At 39.0% G+C, this 12,956-nt stretch overlaps 1 pseudogene; it reads right to left on the reverse strand.

Annotated features, from left to right (window-relative positions):
- Positions 1-368: 368 nt before the first annotated feature.
- Positions 369-12,719, reverse strand: LOC134387296 (leucine-rich repeat-containing protein 37A-like; annotated as a pseudogene).
- Between the last annotated feature and the right edge of the window lie 237 nt (positions 12,720-12,956).

The raw sequence follows: 12,956 nt of genomic DNA on the forward strand, positions 1-12,956 counted from the left end.
CTGGCACCTCCTCTCTCTCTTGCTTCCTCTCGCCATGTGATCGGCTCGTACCCACCGGCAGCCTGCCACTTTCTGCCATGAGTAGAAGCAGCCTGAGGCCCATGCCAGATGCAACTGTCCCAGAATCGTAAGCCAAATAAACCTCTTTTCTTTATAAATTACCCAGTCTCAGGTATTCTGTTATAGCAAAACAAAATGAACTAATACAGAAAATATTTAACTATTTACATTTTAATTTCTTATCACATGGCTAGAATCGGTTATGAATTTTATACACTTTAATATGAGAAAAATAAGTATATTACAAGCAATGATGAGAAGCCAATATTAGAAAATAAAATTTGCAGGTGGCCTGAGGCAGGATGGGGTCACTCTGAGTTGTTCTTGGGCACCTTGCTTTCCTCACACTTCTCAGGCATATCTATGTACATGGGCTTCTCTGAGCTCCCTAGGATAAGAAGAACACTGCCAAGGTTTTTATTCTTGAAAAGAGCAATTAATGGGCTGCCCAGTTAACTCAGCTGGTTAGCTCAGCCTTACATCATCAAGGTCAGGAGTTTGGATTCCCTTACTGGCCAGCTGCCAAAAAAAAAAAAAAGAAAGAAAGAAAGAAAGAAAAAGTTTTATTTTTATTTTATCTCCTCATTGTAGATACAAATTTTAAATTGTCCCCAATCATTTACCCTGCATCCTTATTGAAAATTTCATCCTCCTCAGAAGGATCCTTGTCACATAGCTCCCAGGCCATGTTTTTCTTGTGTGTAGCATTGAGAGGTCTCCATGTATCCCTAAGCCAAAATGGCTACCTTAACCAGAAAAAGCCCTCCTAGAAAATAAAAGGGGAAATATTAATTCTGCATTTCCCCTGCCATCTCTGGACATAGCAGTGAATCCTTCTCAAATTTACCTGAGAGTCATTTTGCTGGGAGCATCTCCTATGCAACAGAAATCTGAAAAAGCCCCTTGGGAGAAAACACACACACAAGACAATTAGTGATTCATGCCATTTTCCATGTCTCTCAAAATGTACATCTCTGGTCTTATTAGGGCTAAATGTGCACCTCAGTCCATAATCACAACAAGCAAAATCACCACAGACCAGGGACCTTCAAAAAAATTTCATGCATGCTGGGCTTCCAGAAGCTCTCTGTGTCTTCCCAAAAGGGCCTCACAGTGTCTCTGGGTAGAACTTTATATATGGCATGGAGTATCAGCAGGATTTTCAGCTCCACTTACCACCTTGACCAAGTGCCCTCGTGCAGTGAACAAAATGCACAGCCACACTGGGCAGAAAGCATTAGTCATCTCCAGAAGCATTTTACATCAGTCCCTTTCAGCTTTGTTTCACATGTATCATTTGCTGGGGCTGGGGGGGTCGGTGATAAAGTGTTTCTGTTTTCCTAGCTACTTTATCCTAGAGGTTGAATCACATCAAGCAAATGCCTAGGTTCAACTAGCCAAGTTATCTAGCTTATTGATTTTTTTTAAAAGATGACTGGTAAGGGGATTTTAACCCTTGACTTGGTGTTGTCAGCACCACGTTCTCCCAAGTGAGCCAACCGGCCATCCCTATATAGGGATCCAAACCCGTGGCCTTGGTGTTGTCAGCACCACGCTCTCCCAAGTGAGCCATGGGCCGGCCCCTCTAGCTTATTGATTTTAATACTGCAAGCTGTCACTGATGAGTGAGTGAGTTGTGAGACCAGTTTAAAGGACATGACTAGCACTAAAACACAAGATATTCTGAGTACAAACAATATGACAAAAATCAGTACATCATTTCAGAAACTACTTATGTCTATATAGTATGTGGGTACTGATTTGTGATATAAAATGTAGCTCACAGCCCAAGCACAGGATAGTCAATGGAGAATCCCCAGCTAGAAAAGGAATCTTTCTGATACTCACTAGCAGTGTGACCATGGGGCAAGATATTTTCCCTTTCTCCTTCTCTGTTTCCTTATAGTAAAAGGAAGAGACAAACTATGGTCTAAGGTCTCTCCTAGTAAAACTCTATGAGATTTGGACAAAAGGAATAGAGAGTGGGGGCCCAAAAAAACAGTCAAATGAGAAGGTAAGTTTTCCTTCCATTTTATAGAGGATGATGTCATGTATTCTACCTTCTATCAGCCTTGAATTACCTCAATATCATGTGGCCTTCCCTACCCCCTCTCCAGAGCCTCCAAGAAGGCCTCTGGCCTGATGCCCACTCCCCACTAGAAGGAACAGGCACTACTAAAACCTCTCCCCTCCATGCTTTCTTGGAAGGACTGGTGACAGTAGTTTCATCCTTACTAGTCCCTGCTAACTCAGCTTTGCCTGGGGAACTAATTTTGCTGGAGTTAGGCAAAGCACTGGGTTAAATAACTATTCTTCCTGCCTCTGGCAGTTTTCTCTTTGTAAAATGAGGGAATTGAAATAGATACATTTTAAGTTCTCCTCTAGTTCTAAAATAATAATTTAGAAATTGCCAGGTAAATACTTACCTTGGGGATCCCTCTTTATTATCCTCTGATACTGTTCTATGAGAATAAATCTGTTTTGGAAAAAAACACAATAATGATTATCCATCACAATGACCATTATCTCCAAAGCTTTATTCATTCTTTTTATTTATTATAAATCTTATCTACCTGGTGAGATAACTTTTTTGAAACCGGGAACTCTATCCTGTTTAATATTTCTTTGATTCTTTCACAGTACCTAGCTTAGGGTCTAGCATGCAGCTGGCACTTATTGACTCTTTAGATATCATTCAACAGATAATTTCTAGCAAAAACTCTTAAAAGCAGGAAAAAAAAAGAAACATTTGTAACTTGATAAAAGTGTGTCCCAGAAGCCTGAACAACAGCATGGTTTTAAAGTCAAGGACAACAGTAGGATGCCTATTATTACTGCTACTGTTGATCATTGTTGATTTGAGGTCCTAATAAATGCAATAAGAAAAATAAATGGGGGTATACATGCCAGCACCTCAGGGCCCACCCAGGGACCCGAGGCATGGAGAAGGGGATTGAACCCCCATCCCACAACCAGGCACACTGTGCCAGTACCTCGGGGCCTCCCTGGAGACCCAAGGCATTGAGAAGGTGACTGGACTCCACTCCCACATCCAGGCACACTGCCAGCACCTCAGGGCCCACCTCGGGACCTGAGGTAAGGAGCTGGGGACCAGACACACCCCACAACTAGGCACTTCGCCAGAACCAAGGAGCATGCCAAAAACATCACCTCCATGTGGGTGGCCCACCACAGCCACCACAATAATCATGGTTGCTGTGAGAGTGGCTAGATGCCACAACCACCACAGGGATGGTGTGCCAACCACTAGAGTACATTGACACAAGGAGAGTCACCAGCAGAGATAAAGAAGAGGATGTCTCTCTCCACAAAGCCCATTTCAGAGTGACAGAAGAAGCATCTGTTGTATGATAATATTGGGGGATCTGATCACACCTCTCAGCATTGGACAGATCATCTAGGCAACAAATCAACAGAGTAACCATTATTCTTTCAGAAAGAGAGAAGAAATCTAGAGTAATTAGAGGGGGTATGGGGGAGAAAAAGGACGGTGGGGAGAGATTGGACAAGGGGAAAAAGAATAATTACCATTTGTAACTATATATGCTAGTAATATTGATTTGATCAAAATAACTCAATGTTGAACCCCCAAAATATGTATAATCAATTTTAATTCAATAAATAAAATAAATTAATAATAAAAGAAAAAAAGAAAAAGAAATGGGGTATGAGTATTGGAAAAGAAGAGATAAAACTATCATTTGCATATAAAATGATGAAAAATCTAAAAAGCCCAAGAGAAACAGCTAAAAATTTATTGGAAGTAATATGAGGATTCGGTAAGGTGGCTAGGTACAAAATCACGTGATCAGTGCACAAACCTCAGTAGCTTTCCTATGTACCCCCAATAACTAATTAGAAAATGGAAGAATAATCCCATTTACAACAGCAATAAAAATGTAAAGTACCTAGGAATAAACTTAACAAAAGATGTGTAAGATCTATGTGATGAAAACACTAAAACTCTTCTGAAGGATGTTCAGAAGATATAAATACATGGCATGATATACCATGTTCCTAGAATGTTGTAAAGATGTCAATTGTCAAATTAATCTACAAATTCAATGAAATCCTATTAAAATACAAAGACAGTTTTTTACAAAAATTGACCAGGTGACATTTGGGAGAGAAAACGGGCAAGAATAGCTATGAAATGTATGAAAAAGAAGACCAAAGAGCAGGAGCTCGCCCTACCAAATATTTAACTTGAAATATGTTATAAAGCAACTGGAATTATGTAGTGTGATCCTGGTACTCAGGAAAAGACAAGTGGATCAACAGAAGAGAACAGAGTCCAGATAAAGATGGTATTTTAGATCACTGAAGAAAGAATGAACCATACAATAAAAATCGTCTTAAAACAATTCATGAAGGGAAAAATAAGTTAGACTCCCTAACTCAGTCATACTAAAAACAAAGAAATAAAACAAATTCCAGATGGATTAAAAAATATAGATAACATAAAAAATATATATAAATAACATAATGCTATAAAAGTACTAAAAGAAAATATCAGACTATTCCGTGAAGTGACAAAGGCTTCTAATAAGACTCACACCCCTTAAGCCATAGATGTGATGGCATAGATGACAAATTACCTACTATTCACAGCCTTTTTGGTTCTTTATCCACTGGATTGTCTTTTTCTTGCTGGTTTATAAAACTCTTTATGTTAAGTATATTAATCCTTCCAATGATTTTCATTGTACTTCTGTGTTTCAAATATTTCCCAGTGTTTTTTGTTTGTTTGTTTTTAATGTCTCTAAGGAGGCAAAACAGAGTGGCAGCACGGTGCACAGGCTTTGCAGTCAAGGCAATCTGGGTTCTGCTTTTGGTTTTGCAACTGGGGCCTTAAATTGATCTCCTTCATCTGTACAGAGGGATGATAATATTCTCCTCACAGGACTGTTGTGAGGATTAAATCATACAATACGTGGAAAACTCTTCATCCTATGCTTAGCATATGTAAGTGCTAAGTTTGCTAATGATGTCACACACAAGGCAGGGAAATCTACCAAAGGTTCAGATCCCTATACTGCCCACCCACCAAAAGAAAGAAGGGATGAAAGCTAACTATTTAAAAATCCCATTCTTGGGCTGGCTGGTTAGCTCGGTTGGTTACAGCATGGTGTTGTAAACACCTAGGTCAATGGTTCAGACCCCAGTAGGCACCAGCTGCCAAAACAAACAAACAAACAAACAACAAAAAACACCAAACAAAAAAACGCCATAAAATCCCAGTCATCCAGATGAGTAGCTTAAAGATTCTTAAAGAACATACTAAATCTAATGTGTTGCATAATCTTATTATTAAACATTTCTTCTATAATTTATCTTGTGTGTTAGGTCTGCTTTATTCTGTAAATGAGCAAAGTGGGAGATCACTGTCTAGGCCAAAATTACATGACCAAGACAAGATATGGACTAGGAGCCTCTGGTCTTCCTGCTTGGGCACTTTAGTGGCATATCCTAAATGATGGGAAATTCTGGGTCTCGTGTTTCGGTAGTTGTCCTCACCTCATGTGACTCCTGATCTGTCTGTTCATCCAGGGCTTCTGTGCTCTCACTGATATAATTCTCAGTTTTCTATTGGTCTGTATCTCACTCTGTCTTGGACATCTTTACTTCTTACTTGCCGAGAAGCTTCATCAGGAGGCCTGTTCTGGAGATGAGCTTGGCACAAGCCATTTGTACATGGGGCTCAGAGAAGTCCACTTTCAAAGTCCGGATAACATGAGAAATGAACCTTCTCATGTCATTGTCAGAGATCAGGGATCCTAGCTGCTGGTTTAGCTGAAGTTCAAATTGATCACCTGGGGATAAAAGTAATGGGTAAGTGAAACCTTTGGGCTTGGGGGCTAAGTCGGTGCCCAGTCTGTGGTATTCCCATTGTGTTCTGTGGAGTATACTAACATTTATAAAGCAAACATATTTCACAGGGCATAGCTTCCAAGGCCCTGTAGTTTTCAGGTACAGCTTTTTAAAATTACACATAGAAATGTTAAGCTTGCAAAAGACAGGAAACTTTCCCCGGGCTAAAGTCTCTGTTGTAGATAAAGAATTGTAACACAGCAAAATTGCTGGCTCTAAGGGCAGATGTCCTTGGTGCAGCTAAACCTAATGATAGTTGCCATGACAATTATCTTACTGTTCTTTCGTAACCACCTATGTTCCTTTTCTATAACTTTCTGGCCTGGAGGATAAATACTGAGAGAAGACCCTAGTTCAGTGTTATTTTTCTGAGGAATGCTTCTCTCTTGAGGGTTCTTGAAAAATTAACCTTTTTGGGGCCTCTCACTGCTCAGAAGAAATGGTCTTTGAGTAATCCTTTGCATCTCCATCACCCTGCGGAAGAGGTGACAAATGGTGCCCCATGTGAGGCATTCTGACTCCATGGATCAGAGACCAACATGCCAAGCCTTGGAAAGTAAAGGACATCTGACAATTATATTTGCACATCCCAGTAAGGGAATACTCATCCTGGTAAGGGAATCACAGGTAGCTTTTGATTAGTGACTGCACACCTGCAGCAGGTCAAGCTAGCTTTCAACCCAAAGGTTTTTTTCTCTCTCTTTTTTTTAACTTTTAAAATATGGAAAATTCTTTAACAAAAAGGGAGACTCAACATAAATTACAACTCCAATGTCTCCTTAAAGCAGCAGGCTGTAATGTAACTGAAGGGCAGCTTGTAAAACTGTTAGTGGTTATTAGAAACAATAATTCTAGGTACCCTAAGAAAGGGAGACTTGACATCAAAATTTGGAAATGAATTGGTCACTGGTTAAAAAAATACAAGGGATCTTGTTAAGGCGTCTCATCTAACAACTTGGAATCTATGTCAAGTTGCTTTGAGACCTATTCAAGACCTTAACAAAAAACAAAGACATGTTTATGTCACCGAAAAAGGACAAAACTTAATCTTTGCCAGTGACTAAAAGAACTTTAAGTTGGACAAACAAAAGTAAAAGAAGTTAATGTTTCTTTGCAATGTTAGTTTTGTTTGAGCATGTTTTCTTTTCTTAACTGCATGTGCTTCTCTTCTTCACCAAAGACTCTGAGGCTTTATGAGAAATGCAGCCCTGATGCCAATGAGGCCACCTTTTGGGTCTGCTGCCTTTCTCAGGAAACCCCAAAAGTCAAATGGCTTCATCTCTGTTTAATAGCTCAACCCTTAAGCTCAGTAACCCATTTGAGAAACAAAAATTAGACTAAAATCTACCTGTTTTGTTACCTTGCTTTCTCTAAAACAGGGTGAGCCCTCACAGATAAGCTTTAACATTCTTTACAAACATAATTTAAACCTGACTGTCCTTTTATACTAGTGAGTTTTCTATTTTATCTGTCTCTTTATTTTAAATGAAGCCTGTAAAATCCTTATTGTTTCTGTTTATGTCTACATGTATATGTGCATAAATGTATGTTATGTCTACATGTTCATGTCTGTATGTGTGTTTGTATTGCCTGCATGGTACCAAATTGCCTTATAATTAATGCGCACTCATTAAATAAATAAGTATACTTTTCAAGTTTGTGTGACTTTAATTTTCTAAAGTTTTGATAAAATAAATATATTTTCAAAATTTGATTTAAACCTTTTGCCTAAATTTGTCTTTAGGTCAATGCATTTTGTGATATGTTTAATGCTTATTTAATTTGTTTAAGGACTAAAAGCTGTAAGAGAACTGTCTTTTGGGCTTCTCCCAAAGCCCTACACATGTCTTGTTGTTAGCTTGTTTTTGGTTTTAAGCCTCTAAATTCTGGACACTAAACACAGGGCCATGGTGAGGTCAGAGGACATAATGTGTCCACAGCACATGGGCCATCAGCTGCGGGACAAAACCCAATATGTCTCCTCATCTCAGCTCTGCCTCCTGGCCATGCTGGGAGAAACAATATCTTTTAGACATTATCTTTGTGAATGCTGCCCTCTGCCTTAAGCTCCATATGGCCTCTCTGGATTCCACATGACCCTAAATGCCATGTGGGTACTTAGGACCCATGATGGCTAGTGAAAGGAGACCTATGCCCAATATCTCAAAGGCCCTAGTTAACTTTAACCGATAAGGGTATAGATTTAATACATCAAGTTTTTGGCTGGGAAACCATAAATATTTATTTGGTAAAAACAGCTGAGGCTCACACTGGGCTTTGTGTAATCTGCTCTGACTAATGGAACCTGTTTATTAACCTGAATGTATAAAAATGTTCTTATCAGCACACATCTTTGCCTGGGTTTACTAATCAAACAGGATTACATTTGTCTCTGCTAGAGGCTTTTCAGTTGTGAACCCATTCAAAACCAGAAAAACCTTTCTGTATATAATTTTTAGGCAAATTAGGCCAATTTAACACTATTTAAAAAAAGGACAAGTACGTAAAAAAAGAGGTGATATAAAAAAAGCTATGGATGTAAAGATGTAGTTGTGGTTAGAAAGGCTAAGGGAAAGAAAATATTTTTATGTTAAAAGATACCTGGTAGAATGTATTCTTGTCCTAGAGTAAAATAACTGGCTATTTAAAAAAATAAAAACTATAGGGAACAAAAAAAGAAAAGTCTAAAGTATGTCATCAAATGTCTAAGTCATGATAACGTTTTGTGTAGATAAGTTTGTTAAAAAGGTTTTACAGTAAAAGGATTAACTGGATTTAAAAACAAATTATGTTCGAGTTTTTCTAAAAATTAATATCAAAAATATTCTATACAGATTTAGAGTTTTCCTGCATTGGAACAACCAGATTTCCTCAAAGCACTTAAGCGCTTTTAATAGAAAATTGTAAGAGGTTTTCTTTATCTTTTAGATAACTGGCCTAGGAAACTGATTTCATGTTTTATCATAATTTCTTGTGCTCTCTGCCTTTAAAATTGTCACTTTGGTTTTATTTTTGTAATGATTTGGAGTGTTTTAAGCCTTTGTTATTCGACTAACTTTCCAAAACCAAATTCTAAGAACTTGGACTTGTATTAACTTTGGGAGGTTCCAAGGGCCCTGGAGCTTCTCAAAGGATATATAAAAGATGTATCAAAACCAATTGGCTAATTTGATAAATCAGACCATGTGAAAAACATTGTCAAAACAGGAAATAATGTTTGACCTTCTTTGGTTATACTAAGATCTTATATGTGTTCCAAAATCTTGTAAGGTTCTTAGAAATCTGTGTCTTGATATAAATGCTACCGGTCATAATCTTGGTTCAATTATAATTTTAAAATGTTATGTCTTCAAATATTTCATGAAAAAACTCTGACAGGTACAGTTTCCTGACAAACTTTGAGTTCATACCTTTGAACTGAATTTCCAAAATTCTAATGAAGAAATTGATGGGTTTGTGAAATTACTCACCAAGGTCAAAACAAGAAAAGTTAATTACATAAAACTAATGAACTGATTAAAAAGAATTATAGGTTTTTACAATTTTTATTTTGAAACCGCTCATTAATGTCTTGTTTTCCAGATTTAAGAAAACTCTCTCTCTTAAGCTATCTATAACTAACAGCAGTTTGGTAAAATATAATTTAAAACAAAGATAAAAGCATTTGTTTTCTTCCTATTTGATCCCCCCCAAATTTAAAAACTTTGAGTACCTTTATGATTATTATGGCAATGTGGCTATTTTCGTAAGTTCAATAAAAATTGAATCCCTCTTTATAACAGGATATAATTTAAAACTTTGGTTGTAAAATAGCATGTCTCTTTTAAGTTCCTGACCCCTCTTCATGTTGCCCTAATTTGGCCTAACTGCTGTTTCGTCTTGCTTGTTTCATCTTGCTGTTTCATCTTTCCCCCCGACGTGGGACATGACAACCTGGGAATGAGCCTTCCCAGCACCGAGGGATCTATACAAAGAAAAGTGAAACCTTTTCAATCAGAAAGTTGATCATCAATGCTTTTATGAGGAATGCTTTAATTGATAAGGGGGAAATAATATCTTGTCTACAAAAGCAGTTCTCTAAAGTTTCATGGCCTTAAAGAGGGTGTTTTATGACTTGGATGAGACATCCTGTTCTTAAACAAAAGATTTGTAATTGATCAAGAAATTTTACAAAGATTAGATGCTTTGGAAGCAGTGATGTCCTGGATGGGTGAACACCAACAAACTCTCTGAACTCAAAATCAACTATTACATGGAACAGAACTCCACTCCAGAGTTTCAGCAACTGGCAATAACAGCCCAGTTCACATGACCAGGAATGATGCTGATGCCACAGCCCTGAGAGATGATGACATCATCAGTCCCCACCTGGAATAAATTAAAAGGACTTGCCATGCTAAAATGATACTTTTTTTTAACAAAATGTTTTTATCTTAACTGTGAAACCTTGATCTATAGCTTTTGCTTTTTCTTTTAAAAAAATAAAAAATGGGGGATATGTGGAGTATACTAACATTTATAAAGCAAGTGTATTTCACAGGGCCTAGCTTCCAAGGCCCTGTAGTTTCAGGTATAGCCTAACTTTTTAAAATTACCCATAGAAATGTTAAGCTTGTGAAAGACAGGAAACTTACCCCACGCTAAAGTCTCTGTTGTAGATAAAGAATTGTAACACAGCAAAATTGCTGGCTCTAAGGGCAGATGTCCTTGGTGCAGCCAAACCTAATGATTGTTGCCATGACAATTATCTTACTGTTCTTTTGTAACCGCCTATGTTCTTTTTCTGTAACTTTCTGGCCCTGAAAATAAATACTGAGAGAAGACCCCAGTTTGGTGTTATTTTTCTGAAGAATGCTTCTCTCTTGAGGGTTCTTGGAAAATTAACCCCTTTAGGGCCTCTCACTACTCAGAAGAAAAGGGCTTTGAGTAATCCTTTGCATGTCTGTCACCCTGGGGGAGAGGTGACAGTGTTCCATTGGATTGTTTAGCAGTTGGCATTAACTTTAATGTAGTCACAGCAGAATCTACAGCAGAATTCTTGGGGGTTGTGTTTTCAGGGATAGTTTCTGTTGGTACAGTAGTGTTTTCTACAAAAACATTTTTATCAGAAGTATTTCTTGCAGTCGTATTTTCTTCAGTAGTGTTTTTTTCTATAGAAGGCTCTGAAAGAGCAAATAATTCTGGGAAAGGATTTTCCTGAGAACTCCAGTCTCCTGAAGATGAAAAAGCCCCTCATGAAGGGGAATTTATAAGGCTCATCACTGCAGAGAATGGAGGCCTCTTTGCAAACACCAGCCTCTTGAGTGAACATTCCTTTCTGAGCTTTTGACTTAGTTTGGCTTTGGGTGTTCAGTAGACAACATGAGAGTGAGTTTTATGAAACTGACAATTTTTTATGGAATGTAAGATTGGAGTAGCAGCCTTCATATTTTTAACTGTAGCGTTTGCATCTTCTAAAGCAAAAACGGTGTAGGTTGAGACTTTTGATCTGTTTCTAATCTAGGGATTTTGCAGTGGTGGAAGCAGAAGACGTGCCCGTTGAGAACTGTTTCAGGAAAAAAGAGACTGTGGCCTTATGTTCCTCTGTGAGTAAAGGCTCTGTGTGGAAGGGGCTTCCCACTAACTTCTTGGGCCTCCACACCAAGTGAAGTTATTCCAGCTCCCTTGGGTTTGTTCTTCTGGGCCTTCTTTCTTTAGCAATGTTCTCCACAAACAGCTGGCCACTCTGTTTCCTCTTGATGCTGTGATCCCTCATTACTTTGAAGTGCCTTTTCTTTATACCCCTTGACCCCTTGAGGACTCTGTTCACTTTCTGCAGCCTTTTCCCCACACTGGTTGGCTGATTAGCTCAGTTGGTTAGAGTACAGCCTCATAACACCAAGGTTATGGGTTCAGATCCCCACACTGGCCAGCTGCCAAAAAAAAAAAAAAAAAAAGACAAGACATGGAATTTTAAATAATGCAGAATACCACCATCTTGCTTCCTGTTCTCCACCCTTTAAACTTATTCATTGTTTGGCCACACACACCACTTCCCAGGCCCACAGGAACCCAGCCTGCTCCAGTGATCTCCATGCCCTGTTGTGACAGTTTCGATGGCCAATAGCTAAGAAGGCAGTTTGCGGAAGCATTTCCCAAGCACAGGATGTTATCACAATTTTCTGTGACCCCTCTGCCAAGCCAGGCATACTTTTTTTTGGCAGATCCGCGAGCCTTGCTGTGGCTGGAAATGGTCTTCTCTAAGACCTCACAGCACAGATGGGCATGTGGGCAGAGGAGGAGCAGAAGATGAGCACAGGGACACAAGAAGGGAGAGCAGTGGGGTAGAAACTACCCAGGCTGAACTGTGGGTGGCAGAGATGTTTAGACAAGGAGGGGGAATCATCACTTCTCTGGTCTCAGCACCCAGTGATTCCACCCACAGTACATTTCCTTTGTGCATCCCTCCAAATGGTGGCGCTGGTTGTCTGAAGGATGCCCTTGGAGGAAGCCAACTGGAAGGTGCAAGAGAGAAGGAGCCATGGGGATTATCAAAGATGATGGGCTGCCATCTGTAGGTGCATTCATTTGCTAGGGCTGCCATAACAAAGTGACTTACACAACAGACACTTATTGTCTCACAGTTCTGGAGGCAATAAGTCCCAGACCAAGGTGTTAACAGAGTTGGTTCCTTCTGGAGACTGTGAAGAAGAATCTGTTTCAGGCCTCTCTCCTAGGTTCTGGAGGTCTGCTGGCAATCTTTGCCCTTCCTTGGCTTGTAGAAGCATCACCTCAGTGTCTGACTTCATCTTCACATGGTGTTCTCCCTGTGTGTATCTTTGTGTCCAAATTTCCTCCTTTTTATAAGGACACTGATCATGTTAGATTAGGGGTCTATCCTATTCCAATATGACATTATCTTAATTAATTATATCTACAATGACCCTATTTCCAAATAAGTTGCATTCTGCCATCCTGGGGGTTAGGACTTCAACATATGAATTTGGGGGTGGGTTGGGGAGAGA

The sequence above is a fragment of the Cynocephalus volans genome, chromosome 10, assembly GCF_027409185.1.
Source record: "Cynocephalus volans isolate mCynVol1 chromosome 10, mCynVol1.pri, whole genome shotgun sequence".
NCBI classification, from domain to species: domain Eukaryota; kingdom Metazoa; phylum Chordata; class Mammalia; order Dermoptera; family Cynocephalidae; genus Cynocephalus; species Cynocephalus volans.